This window comes from Rhincodon typus, chromosome 30, assembly GCF_021869965.1.
Source record: "Rhincodon typus isolate 14 chromosome 30, sRhiTyp1.1, whole genome shotgun sequence".
Taxonomy (NCBI): Eukaryota; Metazoa; Chordata; class Chondrichthyes; order Orectolobiformes; family Rhincodontidae; genus Rhincodon; species Rhincodon typus.
The window spans coordinates 35,066,735-35,091,335 of NC_063361.1; positions in this window are offsets into that span (position 1 = coordinate 35,066,735).

Sequence of the window (24,601 nt, forward strand, 5' to 3'; positions counted from 1 at the left end):
CCTCCAGCCCGCTGACTGTTCCCGCTCCGAGCCTCCAGCCCACTGACCGTCCCCGCTCCGCTCCGAGCCTCCGGCCCACTGACTGTCCCCACTCCGCTCTGAGCCTCCGGCCCACTGACCGTCCCCGCTCCGCTCTGAGTCTCCAGCCCACTGACTGACCCTGCTCCGCTCCAAGCCTCCAGCCCACTGAACGTCCGCGCTCCGCTCCGAGCCTCCAGTCCCACTGACCGTCCCCGCTCCGAGCCTCCAGCCCGCCGACCAACCCCGCTCTGAGCCTACAGCCCCACTGACCGTCTCTACTCCACTTGAGCCTGTGTCAGGTTGTTGCTTGACTAGTCTGTGAGACAGCTCTCCTAATTTTGGTGTCATCCCCAGATATTAGTAAGCAGGATTTTTGCAGAATTGATAGAGCTGAGTTTGTTGTCATTGACTCCAGTACCTTGGTTGATACCTGGTGATCTAACTAGTTCCACTCCTTTTAAGACTTTGCAGGAGGTTGAAACAACCGGGTTAGTTGCAGAGTGTTTCAGAGAGCAGTTAAGAGTCAGCCACATTGCTGTGGGTCTGGAGTCACATGTAGGCCATATCAGGTAAGGATGGCTGTTTCCTTCCCTGAAGGACATTCATGAACCACAAGAGGTTTTTTTTTAGTTGACAATGATTTCATGGTCATCTTCTTGAACTTTTAAATTCAAGTTTTTTTTATTGAATTCAAATTACAGTATCTACTGTGGCAGGGTTCAAATTTGGGACCCCAGAGCATTATTAACAGAATAATTCTGGGGCTGTGATATTCTGTTATTGATCTGATATTTGGAGAGATTTTTATATCTGTGCTGTGTCCAGTGAGAATTCTGATTTGGAAACTAAGTATACAAAGTAAAAACTGAATGAGCTGCGGATGCTGTAAATCAGAAATGAAAACAGAAATTGTTGGAAAAGCTCAGCAGGTCTGGCAGCATCTGTGGAGAGAAGTCATAGTTAATGTTTTGAGTTGAGTGACCCTTCCTCAGAACTTAGGACTATTCTGGGCTGTTCATTTTCGACCTTAAAAACAGCCATACCTCAAGCACCAGCGAACTGCTTTAGAAGATCCTGAGGTTGGAAAAGGTAATATATAAATGTATGATTTTCCTTTTCTGGCTTGACTGCTCAGTATGAAAGATAGGCAATGCAAGTTCTGTCAAATGGCAATCTGATAATGAGCAGATAGTTATTTAGATGTTTAGAATCAACCTGTTCTGGAGCAACTGGGACTTGAACCTGGGCCTTCTAGCCCAGAGGTTGGGACACTGCACCACAAGAGCCTCCTCCAGATAGTTTAGATAAAGTGTTGTTGATTTAATGATTAAACAGGGCCAGGCCAATTTACAAAGCCCTGTCCTCCTGTGAGTGACGCAGTGGACTGGTTGAGGTCAGTCTTGTTGTATCATTGACCAGAAGCTGTGCCATTGCCAGGAATGAAATGGCATCATGGTCATCTGGCTGGATTAGGAATCCAGAGACAATGACCAATGATTCACAGACAGGAGTTCAAATTCCACCAGAGCAGCTGAGGAAATCCTACATTCAGTACAATGAACCTGATGTCAGTGTTGGTGAACATGAATCAACTAGATTGTTGCTTTAAAAGCCTACCCCTTTCTGGGGAAGGAAATCAGCTGTCCTTAACTGGGCTAACCTGAAATGTAACTCCAGACCCACAGCAATGTGACTCTTAGCCTAGCAAGTCAGTTGGTTATATTCGATAAGGTAACTCTCCACCACCTTCTCAAGTAATTAGCAACAGGCAATGCATACTGGCTAACAAAATAAATAACAATAAATTTAAAAAGTACTGGCCTTGTTAATGAGACCCATGTCTAAAAATTCCGCAACAGTGACTAGTTTTCTGTCTAAGGTGTATAAACATGCAGCAATCTGGAATGAGCCATGCAGTTATAGATCAGAAATAGTGAAGGGGAACAGCTGGTGACATTTTATCTTTTATGCAGGTGAACTCCAGCAAAGTTTCAGTTATCGATGGTTGTGGTAACTGAGACAAATGGAGCCTTGGATTTAGAACTTATTGCTGAACAAAGTTCACAACTTTCTTTATCTGGGGGCTACTAGCAGCATAAAGAGCAGAAACACTGTTGGGAATATGAAGAATCTTGCTTTGAGAAAGAGCTAAATATATCTCTCTCTGAAAAGAAATTGTGAGGCAATTGGTTCCCATATGCATTAAAAGCAATTAATTGTCCTGGTTTGCTTGTCACTTGCAGTCCTGACTGGAGTGCTGGATGATCTGAAGACAATTGGGGTTGTGAACCTTTTTGTTCATGAAATTTTCAGCAGCGATGTCTACTGATTTAGATAATCTCTGCAGTTTTCAAATGATCCAACATCAAGTCTTGTTCATGTGCTTGCTGACCTAGATTGGCTCCCATTCGACAAAATTTTCAAACAAAATCCTCATTTTCAAATTCTTCTGCTGCTTTGCCACTCCCCATCCCATCCAGCTTCTCCTTCAGCTCCACAACTCTCTGATATCACTCCACCATATGTGGTTTCTTGTACATTTTTCTATTCATTGCTGCAATATTGGAGGATGCGCTTTCTAAACCCTAGGCCCTAAGCTCTGGTGTTCCCTCCCAAAATCCTTCTCTCTTTCTTTGAAAACGTACTTTCTTAAAAGCGAACCCCTTGACAAAAATTGGTCACCATCTGTCTTAAAATCTCCTGTGGCTCATCACTGAGACGAGGAGAAATGTCTTCACCCAGAGAGTGGTGAACCTGTGGGTTTCTCTACCACAGAAAGCAGTTGAGGCCAAAATGTTGATTGCTTTCAAGGAGGAGTTCAAATGGCTCTTGGAGATAAAGGTTTCACAGGGTATGGGGAGAAAGTGGGAACAGGGGACTGAGTTGGATGATCGGCTATGATCGTCTTGAATGGCAGGGCAGGCTCGAAGGGCTGAATGGCCTACTCCTCCTATTTTCACGTTTCCTTTGTTAATCCTTCTATAAAGGTGCATCTTAGGACATTTTTGCTACAATTTTAAAGGATTTTACATCTGTCCCAAACTGTACCTGTCCCTAGCTTCTCTCTGCTTCCTCCCCTTCTGCATGCCCATTGTTGATCATGATGGATCATGGAAGGGTGGGATACAAAGGTGTATCTGATAGGGACAACTGTAATTTTCATGATGCTGGTGTTTTGAGAAGCTAGGGCATCCAGAATAAGAAATGAGAATAATTTATACCTTGCTCATGTTGACCTGGATTGGTGGGTACTGCAGTTTGCCATCGTCCTTCTGAAGCTGTAGTTGCAATAAGTCACTGCTCATAAACCTCTCAAGGTTCAATGGAATCAGATTGGTTTAACTTGGTTAATGCTTCATGTGGGCAGTTCAGATTGAAGGTCAATGTGTTCAATTCATAGCATTTGTTGTTTCTAAAGCCATCATTTAATCCTAATGAGAGGGAGTCTGTAATCCTGCAAGTGAGACATGCTGCATTCCATTGTGCTAGATAGACAGCCACAGGAGAGCAGGAAGCTGTAGGTGCAGTCTGCTGGAATATTTCCAGCGTTCAGGGCTTTTGGTTATGTAGGGAACTAAGAGAAGCTGGGAATGCTCTCTATAAAGCACACACAGTTGTGGGGAAATTTAATAGACACCCTCAAAATTGAGAGAGGTTTGATAGAGTAGCTTAAGAAAAAGGGCAAGGTCATAAACCAAGACAACAAGGTGCAGGGCTGGATGAACACAGCAGGCCAAGCAGCATCATAGGAGCAGAGAGGCTGACGTTTCGGGCCTAGACCCTTCATCAGAAAAGGGGGAGGAGAAGGGGGTTTTGAAATAAATAGGGAGAGAGTGGGAGGCGGATAGAAGAGGGATAGAGGAGAGGATAGGTGGAGAGGAAACAAACAGGTCGAAGAGGCGGGGATGGAGCCAGTAAAGGTGAGTGTAGGTGGGGAGTTAGGGAGGGGATAGGTCAGTCCAGGGAGGACGGACAGGTCAAGGGGGCGGGATGAGGTTAGTCGGTAGGAGATGTGGGTGCGACTTGAGGTGGGAGGAGGGGATAGGTGGGAGGAAGAACAGGTTAGGGAGGCAGGGACGAGCTGGACTGGTTTTGGGATGTGGTAGGGGGAGGGGAGATTTTGAAGCTTGTGAAACCTGTTCTTCCTCCCACCTATCCCCTCCTCCCACCTCAAGCCGCACCCCCATCTCCTACCGACTAACCTCATCCCGCTCCCTTGACCTGTCCGTCCTCCCTGGACTGACCTATCCCCTCCTTAATTCCCCACCTACACTCACCTTTACTGGCTCCATCCCCGCCTCTTCGACCTGTTTGTTTCCTCTCCACCTATCCTCTCCTCTATCCCTCTTCTATCCGCCTCCCACTCTCTCCCTATTTATTTCAGAACCCCCTTCTCCTCCCCCTTTTCTGATGACGGGTCTAGGCCCGAAACGTCAGCCTCTCTGCTCCTATGATGCTGCTTGGCCTGCTGTGTTCATCCAGCCCTGCACCTTGTTGTCTCGGATTCTCCAGCATCTGCAGTTCCTACTATCACTATCAAGGTCATAAACCAGATGGCAGAACTAAACTGAAGAGCCGAAGAACCAGTGGGAGAGATGAGATTTTCTTTTTGAGTAGAAATTTGCTGGGTTATAGAATTTTTATTATTCATTCATGCAATGTGGATGTTGTTGATGGAGCCAGCATTTGTTGCCTACCCCTAATTGCCCTGAACTGAGTGGCTTGTTAGACCATTTCAAAGGGCAGTCAAGAGTCACCCACATTGACTGTGGGTCTGGAGTCAGATGGGAAAAGATGGCGGATTTCCTTCTCTAAATGGCATTTATGAACGAGATGGCTTTTCACTAACTTTATAATCCTGATCAATTAATTGAGTTTTAAATTTGACTATCTTCTATGGTAGGATTTGAACTGATATTTTCCCTCTGCCCCTCCGATCATCAGCCAGGGCTATTTCATGTTACCAGTCCAGTGACATTCATCCTTTGTGCAATGTCTCCCATGCTGAGGCTTCCCATCTCCACTCAACACAAGTTGTCACTTGTACAAATTTTTAATCTACATTTTCGTTTTTTCGATCATATTAAAATGATGCAGCAGGTTATTACATGTTTATATCTGTCAAATACCAAGTGTTCAGATAATGTCAGTGCAGCTGGTTTGAGATTATGGTAAATTTTAATAGTCTTAATGCAAATTCTGCCTGTCTGCCACTTTCAAATGCCAGAATCCCAAGAGGTTCGTGTTATCACATTTTAATATAGAGTACCCGCAGCCTTTTCTTCCATAATTGCTTTGAACCTATTGTTTATGCCCTCGCATCAAGTATTAAACATCTGGTGTGATTAAATTACTTAATAAAATGAGCCCATTTCAATTTGGGGAAGAGAACAACTTTGCAAATAACCTGTGTTCAAAAATAAATTTAGAAAAAGCTCTTTTCACAACAGTCATTTCCAGTCATCTGCAGTGATATTTAGTCACTGTCTTTCCATGTCAATAAATACAGATTTAATTCTGGATCCCAATTTTGTACAAATCAATTTGAACTTAATCCTGAAAGCGAGACACTACTTTCTTAGGATAGTGACGATAACATGTATTTATATAGTATCTTCCATGTGTCAAGCTGTTATTAGACTCCATTTGACAGGTACAAAATGAAGCTGCATCCAGGGTGATGCTGGACAGGTGATCAAATGCTTGGTGTGGCAAGTAACTTTTAAGGCACATCTAAAAAGGAGAAAGCAGTTTAGAAGGGAAATCACGATGGGGAGTGTTGGAGTGAGTAGATGTTTTCAAGGGGAAGTTGGACAAACAAATGGAGAAGGGAATGCTGGGTTACGAAGATGGACATAGATGAGAAAAGCTGGAAGGAAGCTTGAATGAAACACAAATTAGTTTCATAGTCAAATGTACTTAAATGAGTACATGTGAAAAGTTTACAAGTCGACACATTACGATGCCATCTTAGGTACAAAGGTACCTAGGTACAGATTCATTAGAACAAATTCTTGGAAAAACAAATTAGAAAAGTAAAGAAATAAAATGTCCAGCATTACAGATCATAGGAATAAATTAGAAAATAAAAAAAAAGTTCAGAATAACAGTCTCATTGGCATTACATAATCATTAGCATGGACCGGTTTGGCTAAAGAGTACATTTCTGTCCGAAACTGCCTGTGAATTCCAGATCCTGGGGACTAGTCAGCAAAAGTATGGCCTCCAATAGCAGAGCAAAGAAAATCCAGCTTGCACAAAGCCAGAATTGGAAGAACACAGATGTCTCTGAGCTGGAGGCATGGTGGAAATGACAGCATGGATAAAGTTGAGGAGGGGGATTCAAACCCAGGCGAGAATTTTTAAAAGTAGGGCTTTGTGTCAGTGTTACTCAACAAGCATGGGTAATGGGTGAAAGGGACTTGGTGTGAGTGGGGATACAAGGGGTAGAGTCTTAAAGGTAAGAAGCACAAGGAAAAGAGAAGTTTACAGCATTAAATAGAGAAGTGGGTCGGGGGAACAGGGTGATGTTAAAAATCTGAGGATATCAAATCACCCACTTGCTCGTGATGAAATAAGGTTTTGAATCAAATGACTTGATGATTGTCTTGGTTTTGAATTACAGATGTAGGCAAAAGATGGTGTTTCTCCATAATGAGAATAGAATGAGAGAAGGCCATTTCACCCGGTCAAGCTCATTGCTACCACCTAAAGCTGTGAAGGCTATAGCATCCGCAATGAGTGCTGGCTGATACAAGCATGGAGCGCTGACAATTGGAGTCTTTTAAATGTTATTGCAATCATTCTGATTACAGCATCAAGGTAATTCATAGGTGTGCCTTAAAGTAATAACATTAATCAAATTCGAGATGTGAAGATGGCGGGCATATGGGAGGACATGAGAGAATTACGCATAAGAATTGGGAATTAAAGCAGTATTTTCTGTGATTTTTTTTGTGTCAGTGAGTTTGTTGTTTATTTGACCACAGCCATGTGCCGTGTTGAGCTGTTGCCCTGTATTTGGTCATTGGGCAGTAATATGGAAAGTACATCCTCTTGGCTGCGGCCCCCCCTCCCCACCCCCCCAACTTCAACCTTTCACTAACATGAAGGTACTGAGGTCAATTCAGAGAGTCATAGCAGTTTACAGCTTGGAAGGAGGCCGTTTGGTCAATCAGCAAAGAGCTGATTGCACTCATCCGATTCACCAGCATTTGGCCCATAGACCTGGAGGCTATGGCAGCCCAAGTGAATATCTAAATACTGCTTAAATGTTAAGAATTTCTAACTTAACCACCCTTTTGGGGAGTGAGTTCCAGATTTCCACCACCCTCTGCGTAAAGAACATTTTCCTCTAGCCTTCTGCCTCGTTCCTTAAATCTCTGTCCCCTGGTTATTGACCCCTCTACTAATGGAAAAGTGCCTTCCTATCCACCCTCTATCTTTAAATCCCTTCTCAATCTTCACTGCTCCAAGGAAAACCATCTCCCCCATTCCACGTAACTCAGACTCTCCAGCTCAAGCAGTATCGTAATAAATCTTCTCTGAATCTTCCCTACTGCAGTCACATCCTCCCTAAATGGTAGTGACCAGAACTGCACACACCACTCCAACAGAGATCTAACCAGTGTTTTATAGCATTCCAGCATAACCTCCTTTCTCTTGTATTCTATGCATTGACTAACAAAGGCAAGTATCTCATGCCTTCTTGGTCACCTTATCTAACTGGCCTGCTACCTTCAGGGATCTGTGGGTATGCACACCAAGGTTCCTCTGATCTTCACTGCTCTCCATGGTTTTATTATTCATTGTATAACCCCTTGCCTTATTAGCTTATCCCAAGTGCATTACTTCTCACTGTTTTCCAGCTTGAATTCCATTGTGATTGCTCTGCTCAGCTGACCAGTCTGTTGATACCTTCCTGCAGTTTACAGCTATCCTCTTCACTGCTTAACGCCATGCTGATTTTTGTGTCATCGTTACCTTTGTGACCATACCTCCTACGTTTAAGTACAAATCTTAAAGTCCACTGGAAACAGCAAGAGCCCTAGCACCAAGTTGCGAAGAACCCCACATGAAACAGCCTTCCAGCCACAGAAGCAGTGATGCGGTGGCTCAGTGGTTAGCACTGCTGCCTCACAGTGCCAGGGACCCGGGTTCGATTCTACCCTCAGGCGACTGTCTGTGTGGAGTTTGCACGTTCTTCCCGTGTCTGTGTGGGTTTCCTCTGAGTGCTCCGGTTTCCTCCCACAGTCCAAAGATGTGTAGGTTAGGTGGATTGGCCATGCTAAATTGCCTGTAGTGTTCAGGGATGTGTAGATTAGGTGGGATATAGGGGGATGGGACTGGGTGGGATGCTGCAAGGGTCAGTGTGGACTTGTTGGGCCAAAGGGCCTGTTTCCACACTGTAGGGATTCTATGATCTTGAGAGCACCCACCATTGTCCTCTGCTTTCTTCCTCTCAGCCAGTTTTGGACCCAGCATGTTACTTTGCCTTGGATCCCATGGTTTCTTAACTTTTTGACCAGCCTGCCATGAGGTCCTTATCAAAAACCTTGCTAAAGTCCATGTAGAACACGTCAAATGTATTGCTTCATCAACACTTCTGGTTACCTCCTCAAAATATTTGATCAAATCTGTAGAACACAACTTTTGGTTAATTTTCCATGTTGACCATCCTGATTAGTCTGTGTCTCTCCAAGTGCAGATAAATTCTGTCCTCAGAATTCTTTCGAATGACTTCCCCATCACCAAGATTATACTAACTGGCCTGTAATTTCTTAGTCTAACCCTTCCTCTCTTCTTAATAATTGAACAATGTTAGCAGTCTTGTGGTATATCACCAGTGACTACAGGGGATTTGAACAGTCTGTTGATCAATAACTGACACCCTACCTGAGATTAGCTAATATAACACAGTCTTAAACTGAACCTGGGATATCTTAGTTTTCTGCTACGTGCAGTCAATGATAAACTGAATTGATCCCAGCATTGTGGGTGTATGAAACCAGAAGGACTGCAATGGTTCAATGAGGAACTACCTCAACGACAGCTTGGGATGGATAATAAATGCTGACCCGGCCAACAGTCCCCACCTCCCTTGAATGATTAAAAACCTGACATGTTTCATTGGAAGATCATCCACTCTTAACTCTTTTGTTACATGGATGGTATGGGAGTTTCCCAGGACTAAATTGTGCTGTGTGAAATCTGAAGCTATGTGACTAAAATGGAATACAATCATATCAGCTAATATATATGATCCCTTTCTATGTCCAGTGCTCCTTGTAATAATCTATCTATTACTTGCTGAACAAGAAGCTCAAAGTACGGTGTAATTATTTTAATCAACTTGTTTGGACTTGTTGTGATGCACATCTAGGACAGGTAGGATTTGAACCCACATCTTCTGTCCCAGAGGTAGGGACACTGCTGCTGCACCAAAAGACCCTTGCAAAGTGCAATATAATGTTATATTTGTTGCAATGAAAGAAATACCATTGTGATGGCTGACACAATCATCTTCTGTTTAGGACAGTGAACAGGGGAATTCACTCTGTGGGAATCCAGTCCCTACTGTACCTGCCCTGTGAATGCTTAATGGACAGTCATTGTGATGGAAGAATCAGGAACATGTAGATTACTGTTTTACAGATAAAGCTGCAATTGCAGTCATGGCCACTGCTTGGTACTTAATGAACATTCGACAGAAGTGCCAGGCAATGAGCAGCTCCAATAGGAGACAAACTTATCATATTCCTTTGCCATTGCTAAATCCCCACCATCAATATTCCAGGAAACTGAATTACACTAGTCATATAAATATTATGACTGGAAAGGCATGACAGAGGCCTGGAATTCTATGATGATTAATTCACTGCTTGACTCCTCAAAGCCTGATTAATTGATGATTTTATTGTCATGTGTACCGAAATACAGTGAAAAGCTTTGTTTAAGAGCGATACAGACTGATCACAGCAGGCAAAGGATGTACAGATCAAAAAGATTTAGAGGCATGCAGGTAACGTTATTTGAGGCTAGAGTCCATTCAGCAGTCTGGTAATGGCCAGAAAGAAGCTGCTTCTGAACCTGCTTGTACGTGTGTTCAGGCTTCTCTATCTTCTGCCTGATGGAAGAGGTTGTAGGAGGTCATTACCAGAGTGTGACGGGTCTTTGATGATATTGGCCACCTTTCTGTGGCAGCGAGCCGTGTAAATAGAGTCCATGGATGGAAGGGTGGCTTCCGTGATGGTTTGGGCTGTGCATACCACCTTCTGTAGTTTCTTACAGTCCTGGGCAGATCAGTTGCCATACCAGGACATTATGCACCCGGACAGTATGCTTTCAATAGTGCACCTGTGGAAGTTGGTGAGAGTCCTTATAGACATGCTGAATTTCCTGAGCCGCCTGAGGAAGAAGAGGTGTTGTTGTGCCTTCTTGACCATCACATCAACATGGGGAGTCCAGGACAGGTTGTTGGTTATCATCACTCCGAGGAACTTGCTGCTGTTCACTCTCTCAACCTCTCAACCATCTACAATGCACAAGCCAGGCAGGTGATAGAGTACACTCTGCCTGTTGAACAAGTATAATTCCAACAACAAATGAAGATCAACTAGCCAGGATAAAGCTGCCCACTTGATTGATCTCACTTTTTCATAATTCTGCCATACTGGTGGGAATAAGTACCATCCAGAAATTGTACCGAAGTAGCTTCTTTAACAACACCATCAAAAACTCCAATGACCTCTACTATCTAAAAACACAAGAACAGCAACTCCTGTAAGTTCCCCTCCACATCACTCACCATCCTGACTGAGAACTATATTGTTTCTCCTTCATTTATGGGATGAAAGGCCTGGAGCACCCTCCCTATCAGTCAACACTTTGGGTTACTTACAGCACTTTAAAAAGGGAACCCACCAGTTTCTCGAGGGCAGTTATGGTGCAGCAGTAAAAGCTGGCCTAGCCAGCAATGCTCACATCACGCATGAATGATTAAAAAATGCAGAAGCAGTTGTCCTGAGTTATGGTTAAAATTTGCTTCCGAATTGCTGTAATATATAATGAAATAACCAGTTTAGTGTCTGTGACCCTATTTATCAAAGCTATCTCTATACAAAGCAGACATGATTGATGCTTCATCTCAGGAGCTCCTGTTGTATGTGTGCTGTTTGATTCCTCTATTACTTGATCCTACATGTAACACCAAATTAGCTCTTCCACATGTGCAATTATACTGTTTCAGAAAGATTTTGATCCCTTAAGACAAGTTGCACTACTAACACCTCTAACTTTTGCAGAGTTATCCAGTCACTTTTTCCAAAGCACTTTTTATTTTACCATTTCAGCATAAGCAATAAATAGAATAAATCTATGTTATTGAAGTTATCAGAAACATGTATAAGCTAGAGAGCAGGTAGGTACCCTGTTACCTGATAATATAGAGCCTTCTGATTCAGTCCATCCTACTTATACCAGCTCTTTCAAAGAGTTATTCAAAATCTACACCTGTGTTTTCTCTTCTTTGCAGAGATTTGAGGTTGGCACAGGTTTACTTTGTTCTTGACTTGCTTTGCTTGCTTGGCTCCTGTTGTTGAAAGCACCTCATGTTCTTCAGTCACGTCCAGTTGTTAACCTAACAGACGTGAAAGAAGGTGTAAAAACCGAAAGAACGTCGGATGCTATTCTGAGGAAGGGTCACTGGATCTGAAACGTTAACTCTGTTTTTAATTTCACAGATGCTGCCAGACCTGCTGAGCTTTTTCCAGCAACTTTGTTTTGTGTGTGAGTGTGAGTGAGAGTGAAAGGAGATGTATCTTTTTGAACGGTAAGACTTCCGAACGTAAGGATGATTTAGTGGTGAAATTGACACACAAGCTGGCAGTGAGCTGATGGTAAAGGAAGGGAAACAAGTTTCCTTGGGGATCAGAAGGACAAGAAAACTGATCATGAAAGCACTTTAAAAAATTTTCAGAAGATTTGAACATCCCTTTCTAGGCTTGTGTGATTTGTCTATTGCTAATTGACCTCAAAGATGGTGGGGAGCATGTTATTGAACTGTGGTTGTCTGTGCAATGAAGGAATCACCACAACGCTTTCATATAGCGGGGTTTTTCCAAAATTTGTTTGATACAGCAATACAGAAGGAACATCAGGTGATGAGGTTTCAACTCAGAATGGTATGTGACCCAGAGGGAAGCTTGCGGGCGGTGGTGGACCCTAGTCCTTCCAGGTATTTGAGATCATCACTTTGGCAGGTACTGTCAATGAAGCTTTGGTACATTGTTTCAGTGCTTCTCGTAGATGGTACCCATGGCTCCACTATGTGTTGGTGCTGGAGGGTCAAGTTTTAAGGGGGTAGTGCTCAATTAAATTGAAAAACACAGCAGTAGGGAAAGGAAATTATACAAAAGAAAAACTGAGGGGCTTCATAGTATTGGAAATTCTGGAAACACATGAGTGAGAGGGCACAGTGAGTGATTTCAACACCAAGTTGAACTATTTAATGTATAATTGTAAGTGGTTCCTTGAATTGAGGCCAGATTAAGAATATCTGAATCGTTAATAACATTTTGTATTGCGTTTCTGGGGATAGAAAATAGCTTTACTGTCTAGAGAGGGAAGCCATGGCGCCATTTTTTTTGGCAAATATCTCCAACATCTGCACTCTGAGACTCGGCCTCCTTTCTCCTGGGAGTAGATAGAAGTAAGAAACTACTGTGACAAAATATGTGTGCATTTTTAAGTAATTATGGTAAATTATGCATTTCCAACAAATCTCAAGTCAGCTGAATTATTGAAGACATGGATTTTAAAATGCGAAATCCCCTCAGCCCCTCCAGGCTAGTCCATTTAAAACAACCATCGATGCATGAGCCAGAGCTGCAGAACAGGAGGGTTCCTTAAATAACAACAATCAGTACTGTACTGAGAAAGGTGAGCATTAAGATTTCATCAAAAATCATTTTGGTACAAAGTTAGGCACCAAACAGCAAGAGGTTTCATGTGGCCAGTACCAAGTATGTTTAGTATTCCATGTCTCATTCTGTGATGGTGAACTGAAGTGGATGCTGTAGCAAGAGCTTCATTTAGCAGATTCAAAGGGTTGGGTACAGAACTTGTCGGTTATGGTTCAGACAGAAGGTGGAGTTGTGACCAGCTCCACAAAATCCAGGCTGGTTTTCCCAGTGCAGCATGGCAGTTTACTGCAGCACTGGCCTAATAGATGGAAGTTCGAGAGGGAGTTTCAGCACTTTGACCCACTGACAGTGAAGGAATGGTGCTATAGTTCCGTGTCAGGATGGTATGTGGCTTGGATGCCATCTTGTAGGCGACACTGTTCCAACATGCTGTGCAGAATCAAACAGGCTTCCAGCAAGCAGTTGTCTCTTTAAGAAGTGCAGATGTGCATCCGTACAACTAAAGCAATAATGCAGGGTGACAGTGGGCCACGTGCAGCGCTCACAAATTAGATGGAGCTTTCCAAACAAGATTTGTGTTTGTTGCTGATCCCTGAGAAGGAGATGGTGAGCTGCCTTTGTGAGCCAGGACAGACCATGCAGTAATTTCCTACAATCGTTGTGATGGTTCAAGTCCGTTAGAGACAGGGGAGGGCTGGCTGGGATATATTTTTCTGTTACATCCAGTACTGATGATTAAAATCGAACTCTGAGAATTACAGGCATTGTCCTATTTCTTAATTGAAACACAGACAATTATTTGCAGAAAATGAAGAGGAGGGTAGGGAAAAATGTGTGATACTGCAGAATCAGAAATCCTGTATGAGGGGTTTGGGCACATGTAGCATTACTGGTGGTTATCCAGAGAACGTATGTTCAAATCTCATCATGGCAATTTGAGCATTTGAATTCAGTTTAATGAAATCTGAGAATGAGCAAGCGACAGCAGTGGTCATAGAGCTGTTGCACAGTCATTAAAGAAAACTTGACTGGTTGACTGATGTCCAATAGGAAAAGATCTGATAAATATGTGACTCCAATCCCATATTAACATGGTCCTCTCTAAACTGCCTTCTGGAGTAGGTGACAAACTACTCCATTGAGTCTTACTTCAAAGAGTGACTGAAATAAAACTAGACCTTTATGGTATTCTGTATGGCTGCAGCTCTATGTCACATATTCACTCCTCAAGGGTATCACCGGATGGGTAAACAAAGAAAAAACAAAGGACTGCGGATGCTGGAAATGAGAGACAATATCAGAAAATGCTGGAAAAACTCAGCAGTTCAGACAGCATCTGTGGTGAGAAAGCAAAGGTAATGTTTTTAGTCCAGTGACCCTTCATCAGAGCTTTCTTCAGGTAATCAATGCTAGCAGCATCCACATCCCAGGAACTTCTGTTAAAAGACATGTGTTTCGGTTGGATAGTTTATAACAAATGATAAATGATTAAGAATATCAGTGCCTGTAATTGGTGAAAGCTGAGAAACTGGATTTCCACAGGCTAGCTAACAGAAACACAAGTAGCAAGGTTAAACAAATTTGGCTCCAACTGAAGCATTGATTCCAGGATAGATGAAATCATTATTGCATTCCTAATTCTTCAAGTGCCATTTTATACTTTTTAATATGTAGTAAATCAAACTCTTAAAGATTTTTTTTGTGGAATGATGTTGGTGTGGGGTGGTTTTGTAGCTTCCTAAACAGACTGTTGGATCACTATTTGCTGAATGTGGTCCAGGTGGAAGAACATTGTGCAGTGAGTCTGGGAATGGCTCCAGTTTGGGTGGAAAAAAAAGTTAAACCTTCAACTGTACTCTCTCTTCCTTTTCACTAAACAGGAAGCTGAAAAACAGAATGAAATATGTGACAATAAAACGTTACACTTTAGAAGCTGACAGTATAACGGACTTAATGTATTCATTAATTTCAAATTTATTTATTACTGTCTGCAGTAGTCTCCAGAAAAGCAGGAGGCTAATAGAAAGAACTCCCCAGATAACCGGAAACGCAGACAATGAACAATAAAAGACAGATTAATAGTTACTCTGGAGGAGTGGAGCACTCCAAGTGGCTGCCTTGTGAATCATAGGCACATTTAATTGTGAATTATACTCAAATTTAAAATGGGTGCATACACTGACGTGACACTCTGTTAAGTCTGCAAACACTTCCTGAACTCTAAAGTAAAAGGATTTTTTTTTATAAAGAGGAAGATTTCATTTTGAAATCTTTATTTGGCAGAAGAAATGATTTTCCCCTTCCCAGTTGAGAGACGGTGATTAATTTGACTGAAAAATGAAGAATTTAGTTCCATGGAGTGAAATAATTAAAGGATTTGTGATGTTCCGCTACGTTCCAGAGCTAGTTTTGACGATATGGTACCTCTTCCTCTCTTATACACACTGTCACCCTCTTGCACTCACTATCCACCTCGCTTTACCTACCCCCAAATGACATCTACCCTAGAGGCACTGAGAGGTCTTGTAACTGCCCCAATTCCCAAGCTTCCTAACATCACGAAATAAATTTAAGTGAATAATCTGTGGAAAATAATGCAATGTGCAATGTTTTCATTTCATTTTAGTTTGTACATCAAAAAAGAACCTGAAACACACATCCCACAATCCACCGTCCAAGGTGTTCACCATTACCATATTGGGAAATTCGCTTTAGATGTTGATCATTTTCTTACATAAAGAGCTTCCTGAGTGTCAATATTTACAAGTAGAGAAAGAGACTAGTACACTAGGATTCCCAAGAAAACCAACATTAGCGGCATGGAGTCTGTAAACATGATTGGAAGAAAAGGTACTGAAAAGTGACCAATTCCTAGGACCCAACGGTTTTGATCCCATAGTTTTGCCCATGGTCAGGGAGAACATTGCTGTTGCCCAAATTGTATTAATCAAAGGTTTTCTTTATTCAGAGACACCTTTAGATTTGAGAATTGTGCATTTTGTGTTGCTGTTTAAGGAAGGTGAGAGATGAGAACCATTTAATTATAGACCGGTTAACATACCATTTATTGCATGAAATTTCTGTATTGTTAAGGACCACTGACTGAACACCTTTTACAATTTTCAGTTGCTAGAGGAAGCCAGTGTGGATTGGTAAAGAGTTGATGAAACCTGAGAAATCTAATTAAATCCTACAGAAAAGGTGACTAAAGTAGTGGACAGGGAATGTCTAAGGATATTATTTATATGGAACTCCAGAAGGCATTTCAGAAAATTCTTCAGACTATTAGCCAAGTTGAATACCATGGAATTGAAGGCAATTATTGACCAGATTTCTAAACTGTGGAGAGAAAGGAGACAGAGTATGGGGATAATGAGCTTGTGTGCTATTTGGTAGCATGGTATCACATAAGGATATATTTGGTGTTTCCATGATTCGCTATTTATGATAATGGAAATGGAAAGCCTTATATCTACACTGGCCAATTACAGAGTGATAGCTGACATTGTAGCTAGAAGAATAAATTATAAAAAGATATCAATAGATTAAGTGAATGGGGGAAAAACTGGCAAATCCATTTGAATTTCAATGTTGATGAATGAGAGGTCATGCACTTTAGACTGAAAAGATGATAAATCAGGATACTTTTTTAATGGTGAAAGGCTAGAAACAGTGGACATTCAAATAAACTTTAGAAGCCAGGTACATGGGTCTATAAATTGTCAAGAATAGGTACAAAAAAAAATCAAACGCTAATGGCATGCTGATATTTATATTCAGAGACTGAAATACAAGAGTGTAAAAGTTATGCATCAGCTGTACAAAGTCCTGCTTAGACCACACATGGAGGAACTGAGCAGCTTTGGACATCACACCTCAAGAAGAATATATTGACCTTGGAGGGTGTTGGTCTACCAAAATGATACCAAGATTCTCAAGTGTTCAGTTAGGAGGAGAAATTAAAATGCTGTGTTCCCCGCCATTTAAAAGATTAAGGGTAATCAGAGTTTTTAAGATATTTACAGAAGGAAGTGAGGTGAATGAGAGAAAGTATTTCCACTGGTTATTTTGAGTACTGTAGCGCAGAGTGTTCACAGTCTAAAACTTAGAATGAGACCTTTCAAGACTGGTATTATAAAACGATTCTACACAAAGGGTAATAGGATTTTGGAACTTTCTTCAACAAATACTGATTGATTCACAAATCAATTGTACATTTCAAATTGGAGTTTAATAGACTTTTGTTAATTAAAGCATTGGGGGATTTAGGTTTAGGTTTTATCGTCATGTATGGGGGAATGGGACAAAATGGGAGAATGGAATAAGGGACAAAAATGTTATGATGTGGGATTAGATCAACCATGATCCAATGGAATGCTGCAGCAATCGTGAGGGGCTGAATGATCTAATCCTGTTCCCATTTTCCAATCTAGATTTGCAATTTGACTTTGTTTCCTCTGTACCCTAGATAATATTCACACTCTGTTTTCTATGTTGTCACCTAACTTTTATTTCTGCTTGGGATGTCGTGAAACTTCATTTTGTTGTCCATCCATCATTCAAGTGGAAAGGACCTCTCTGGAGTTTAGATGGAATGCAGGTGATCTCATTGAAACATTGAAGACTGTGAATTTGAGACTCCTACCTCCAGATGGAAAGTCTCTAGAATGAAGAGGAACAATCCCAGCCTGAGGGTTGACATTTAACACTTAGAGGAAGAGAGAACCCTTTGCCCAGGGTTGTGAATCTTTGGGATAATAGACCCTCCTTCATTTGAGTAGATTCAAAATGAGACCAGTAGAACTTTGGATACTTAGGGGAGGCGATGGCCTAGTGGTATTATCACTGGACCGTTAATCCAGAGACCCAGATAACATTCTGGGGACCAAGGTTCAAATCTCACCACGGCAGATGGTGGAATTTGAATTCAATAAAATATCTGGAATTAAGAATCTAATGATGACCGTGAATCCATTGTCCATTGTCCATTGTCCATTGTCGGAAAAACCCACCTGGTTCACTAATGCCCTTTAGGCAAGGAAACTGCCATCCTTACCTGGTCTGGCCAACATGTGACTCCAGACCCACAACAATGTGGTTGACTCTTAACTGCCCTCTGGGCAATTAGGGATGGGCAGTAAATGCTGCTCAGCCAGCGATGTCCCTCATCCCGTGAATGAATAAAGGAAAAAATAACTAAAGGAATTAAGGGATTGAGCAGGGAGAGGAGTTAAGGTAGAAATCAGTCATTGAATAGTAGAACAAGCTCTACTTCTGTTTCTTATGCCAGAGGAAGTTGGTGGCACATTTTCCTCATGAACTTTGTGGCAAAAATGGTCCTAAAACTCAGAGAGAGCTGCATTCAAGGTCAGAGTGTCTAATACAGAAATATGGGATACTATAACTCGAATCTTAGGCATGTAGCTAAGGTAGTGGGCTGTCTCTGTTTCCCAGTTCTTGCCATTGAGAGATGGAGGAAGTACATGTTGTCAATGGAAGAAAATAAAATAGTTACAGAAGCAACCCAGCTTTAAATGTTGAATTCTTGATATTGACTTCAAAATCACTGCTCAATTAGAAATATAATCACTTGGCTTTAAAGTGTAAGTAGGATTCTGTGCTAATTGAGAAAACAATATTAAATCATTACTTTAATGGGTTACATGCTCACAAGGTAACATCCACCATTATTACAAGGAGGGAGTTCTAGAATTCTGACCTAGGGACAGTGAAAGAATAGCAATATAATTCCAAGTCAGGATGGTGATTGACTTGGAGAGGAGTTTGCAAGTAGTATCCTTGTCCTTATGAATGACAGACATTGTGTGTTCAGAGATATTGTGGAAGGAATCTTGGAAAATTGTTACTTTGGTCTACACTGGTCTTTGTAACCTCTTTAGGCACAGGAGAGGTCCCAGAGGACTGAAGAATAGCCAATGTTATTCTTTTGTTTCAGAAGGGAGACAGGGATAATCCAGGAAATACAGGCTGGTGAACCTTCGTCAATGATAGAAAAATTATTGGAGAAGATTCTTAGCGATAGGATTTAATCACATTTGGAAAAATATGGACTTACTAGCGATAGGCAGCATGGCTTTGTGCAAGGGAGGTCATGTCTCACAAACTTGATTGAGTCTTTTGAGGAAATGACAAAGATGATTGATGAAGGTAGGATGGTGGATATTGTCTACATGGACTTTAGTAAGGCCTTTGACAAGGCCCCTCATGGCAGGCTGATATAGAAGATGAAGTCATATGGGATCCACAATGAGCTGGTAAATGTATACAGAACTGGCTTGGTTATAGAATATAGAAAGTAGCTGTGGACAGGTGTTTTCCTGACTGGAGATCTGTGAGCAGTGGTGTTCCACAGGAGTCAGTGCTGGGACCCTTGTTGTTTGTAATATATATAAATGATTTGGAGGAGAATGGAGGCGAACTGATCAATAAGTTTGCAGGGGACGCAAAGATTGGGGGATCTGTGGGTAGTGGATTGCCAGAGGATACAGCAGGATATAGATAGGCTGAGAGCTAGGGCACAGAAATGGCAGATGGAATTTAATCCCGACAAATGTGAGGTGATGCATTTTGGAAGATCTAATGCAGGAGGGAAATATACAGTAGATGGCAGAACCCTTAGACATATAAACATACAGAGGGATCTAGGTGTACAGTTCCCTAAAAGCAGAAACACAAGTGAATAAATTGGTAAAGAATATATATGGCATGCTTGCTTCATCGGTTGGGGCATAGAGTATAAAAATTGGCAAGATATATTACAGCTGTATAGAACTTCAGATAACAAGGTGTAGAGCTGGATGAACACAGCAAGCCAAGCAGCATCAGAGGAGCAGGAAGGCTAGTGTTTTGGGCTTAGACCCTTCTTCAGAAATGGAACTTCAGTTAGGCCACATTTGGAACATTACATACAGTTCTGATCACCACAACACTAGAAGAATGTAGAGGCTTTGGAGAGGGTACAAGAAAGGTTTACCAGGACGCTGCCTGGTTTGGAGGGTATTAGCTCTGAAAAGAGATTGGACAAATTTGGTTTGTTTTAACTTGTATGTCAAAGGCTGAGGTGCAACCTGATAGAAGTTTACAAAGTTATGGGAAGCATGGATAGAATGAAGGGCTGGAGTCTTTTTTCCTAGGGTAGAAATGTCAATTACCAGGGGACATAGATTTAAGGTAAAAGGGGGAAAGTTTAAATGAGCTGTAAGCTTTTTACACAGGGTGGTAGGTGCCTGACCGATGCCGCAGGAGGTGGTCAAGGCAGATACAATAGCAATGTTTAAGAGGCATCTTGACAGATACATGAATAGGCAGAGAATAGTGGCATACGAACCACATAGAGGTAAAAGGTTTTTAGTTTAGAAAGGCACCATGCATCAGCATAGGCTTGTGGGCCGAAGGGCTGGTTCCTGTGCTACGCTGTTCTTTAATCTTTGTTTACTCTCATTGGTCACTTTAGCAGACGCTAGCTGCCATTACTATCTACATAATAGTGTCTACACTTTATTGGTTGTTAAAGATTCCTGAAAATCTGGCTGGTCCATCTTAAACATACTGGGAACATAGCACTCACTAGATACAGGGGCAGTGAGTGAATATCCTGGACATGGACTAACCCATGAGCTAGGTGGGTATGTTTGGTAATAACTGCAGCCTGGGACAGGGTCTAATGTGAAACTATCTCTGATCCATTGGGCATTTTTTTTAAAAGCTGAGGCTATTTCAGATGATCCTTAATGTTTAATTCCTCTAGGATGTACAACCATGATGTACCAGCTTCTGTGTGTACAGGAGTTTTATTCAATGCTTTAAAATGTCTGCTGCCTCATGCTTCCAGCACGTTCCCTACAGTTTCATTTCATTTTCTAAGAAACTGTAGCTGGGTTTAATTAATCACGCACTCCAAACAGACCCAGGACATGCACAATCAGACACTGAACAATTGAACACTACAATTGCCTCTGGTATTCAGGGAAACCTGTTCTCAACCCTCTGTTCCTGGAAAGTTGGATTCACGGCTGGATTGTCTAAACAAGGTATAATGGTTGCTGTTCAATAATTCCAAGACATCTATTGAACATATATAATCAAAAACATTGAATAATAAGAAGGGAGCTAGAATGGTCCATTCGGCCCCTTGAGCTTATTCTGCTGAACAACCAGACCATGATTGAACTCACTGACCTCCAACTTTCTGCACTATCCCCCTGCCCTTGAAGTTCGTTGGTCCCTATGAATCTACCAAGCTCTGCCTTGAATATACTCATTGGTTAAGCATCCTACTCCTCTCTGGGTTGGAGAATTTCAGAGACATTTTCAACTGTTTTGAGTGAAGAAATTTCTTCTCCTCTCAATCCATATTTGACCCCTAATCCTGTGACTGTGACCCCTTGCTCTAGATTCCCTGATCTGAATATAACAGCCTTCAGTGGTTATATAATGAAGTGGTTCTTAATTTCAAAGTACCTGAGGAATCGGGGAGGAGGTAAAGTGAACAGGACCGTGTGAGTGTAGGCTAGCAACAGGATTCCTGATTTAAACCCAAGTGTATATGTAAAATATCCCAAGCTGATAGGGTGAAAGGCTAAATACCCTCCTGGCTTGTTTTTATTAAAATTGCATGCCTCAATCTAATTTTCTGTTTAGTGCTCCAGGTCCACATACTCTAGTGAACCTTAATATCTTAATGGAAATGATCATAGCTTAATGATGTGTGATAACTGTTGTCAATTAATGATGACTGCGCTGGAGGGGGTGTGGTGAGGCTGTCCTTTATCTAATGGACTAGTAAAGCAAGCCATGTTATAAAGTTGCTCCATTTATTAGCTGTCCTTTCTGATCTACCCAGCTTATTCCAAAATAATAGGAAACAGTGATGTGAGAAAGTGCTATCTCTTACTACATTCATTGAGATAACCCCCACGTGTCCCCCAGAGCACTTTACATGCCATGATTTGATATTTGAAGGGCAATCACTAATGTAGGTTAGACTGTCATGAGCTGCTTTGTGTTCAGCAAAGTTCCTCATATAGTAAATAAAATTGGAGATTATAGAAGGAGGCCATTCAGCCCATTATATATGTTGGCTCCCTGAAACAGCTCCCAATAAATCCCATTTCTGCTTTCTCCCTACAGCTAGCCTAAATATATTTCCATTTTTTTGACAAAGTATTCTGGTACATTGTAGAGCACAAATACTGATATGAACCTGTTCGGGAAATCAGTCTATTTTTGTGCTGGAACTTCTTAGTAATCTATCGAGTCAATGCCCTTTTCAAAGTTAATGTTGAATTTGCTCCAGCTGACCTTTTCAGTCTGTACATTGCAGAGCATCATAACTTGCTGCTGAAAGAAAAATAATCCAATCTCCCTTCATCTTTTTCACTAATTAACTGAAATCTTTGTCCTCGTGTTGCTGGTTTTCCTGCCAGTGATACCAGTGCTGTCCTCTGCTCTAGTTATTTTCCAGTCAACCTGTTCAGAAATGTTATCTTACACCTCAGGGTCTGTTGGGGTTTGAACCTGGGTCTCCTCGACCAGAGGTGGGGATATTATTACTGTGCCACACAAGAGCTGTCTTGAGCATTTTAATAACAACCATTGGATTTCTTGCACAAGATGTTCTGAAGCCTACTACCCAGTGCTCTGGCGAAGCCTTTATGATTTTTGATCACTTGTATGCAATCTATCCTTTCTGCCCAAAGTCAAACCAAACTCAACCTCAGCTCATTTTGACTAGAGATATTTCTTTGTTTTGCTGTTGTTGGTTGAACTTCCCAGTAAAATCACACATTATCCAATCTGTATTGAAATCGGAGTGTTTCTTCATCATTGCTAAGTCAACATCCTGGAATATTCTCCTATGATAGCACTTCAGGTATACCAACACCTTGTGGACTGTTTAAGATAAAGGCTCAATGCCACCTTTTCCAGAGCTATTAATTGCCTGTGATGCCCATAGCCTGAGAAATTGTTTTCAATGGAGTATTGACTGTGGCACCAACAGAAATCCTAGCTTTTCTACATATTCTGCAAGCAAACTTCTGAAGGTCAACCTTGAATTAACCTTAAAAAAAATTGCTCGTGGAATGTGGAGATCACTGGCTAGGCCGGGATTAATTGTTCATTTCTGATTGCCCTGGAGACCATGGTGTTGAGCTGCCTTTTTGAACTGTTTAGGGACACCCGTGGTGACGTTGGCAAAGGAGTCCCAGCCACAGTGAAGGGACGGTGGTATAATTCAGGAGGGTGTGTGGATTGTAGAAACACAGAAGTCCGGAGGCACAGTTTTAACTTGTCATGGTCTCTGACACCCTGAGCATGACCCAGGATTGTCTTGTGATGCTTGAACCGTGGAATGGGTGATGGATCCCACCACATTGAGTCAGTTTGAGCAGTCTGACCAACTGAGCTAGGCTGCTATTCTGACTGGAAATTCAGATTGTTAACACAGTGTACACAGGTTTTGATGTTCCTCAAAATTGGTTTTAAGAGGAAGTTTGTTTGAACACTTCCTTTTCGCGGTGGTGAATTAGTAAGCAGTTGCTTCAAGACTGTGTTGCAAAGTCTGAACGTGAGCTGTTGATGCTAATTTCACCAGATGCTATCAATCAATGAACAATCTCACTACCCCACATTCACCTGCAAAATCTGTTTGGACTATAGCAACAGGCAAAACAGCCTCTCTGCTCCACAACTTATTAGGTGTCAGACTGTCAAAAGATAGTGAGACAATGACTCGATAAACTGCTACAAAGATGTTGGTTGAGGAATAAATATTGGCCTGAATACTAAGCGGCACTCTCCAGTTTTCTTAGACTTGAAACAGGGTAGATGTGGGAAGGTTGTTTCCACTTGTGGGAGAATCTAGCACCTGAGGGCATCATCTCAGAATGAGGTGTCACACATTTAAAATCGAGATGAGGAAGAATTTATTGTCTGAGAGGAGTGAATCTGTAGAATTCTTTACCACAGAGAACAATTGAGGCTGGATCATTCAGTATATTCAAGGCTGAGATAGATGTTTAATTGGTAAAGGAATCGAGGTTATGGGATTAAGGCAGGAAAGTGGAGTTGAGAATGATCAGATCAGCCACAAGCTCATTGAAAGGTGGAACAGAATCGATGGGCTGAATGGCCTACTTATCTCTTATGGAATCATAGAATATCTACCACACACACAAGCAAGCTGTTCAGCCCATCACAGCTGAGACAGCTCCCTGCAAAAGTAATTCAGCCAATGCCTTTCCCTCTTGGACCTGCAATTTCTCCTTTTCAGATAATCATTTAATTCCCTTTTGAAAACCATGATTCTGCCTCCACCATACTCTCAGGCAGGGGGTTCTTAAACCTAACTGCACCGGCCATGTAAGAAAGCTTTTGCCAATTACATTGAAACCAAAGTCGGTGGACCCTTCCATCAATGAGAATAGTTTCTGTCCATTCTATCTTGGCTCGGTCCTGAATCTCGAATGCCTTTATCAAATCTCCTCTTCACTGGCTCATCACAATAACGTCATAGAACATAGAACATTACAGCGCAGTACAGGCCCTTCGGCCCTCGATGTTGCGCTGACCTGTGAAACCAATCTGAAACCCATCTAACCTAAACTATTCCATTATCATCCATATGTTTATCCAAT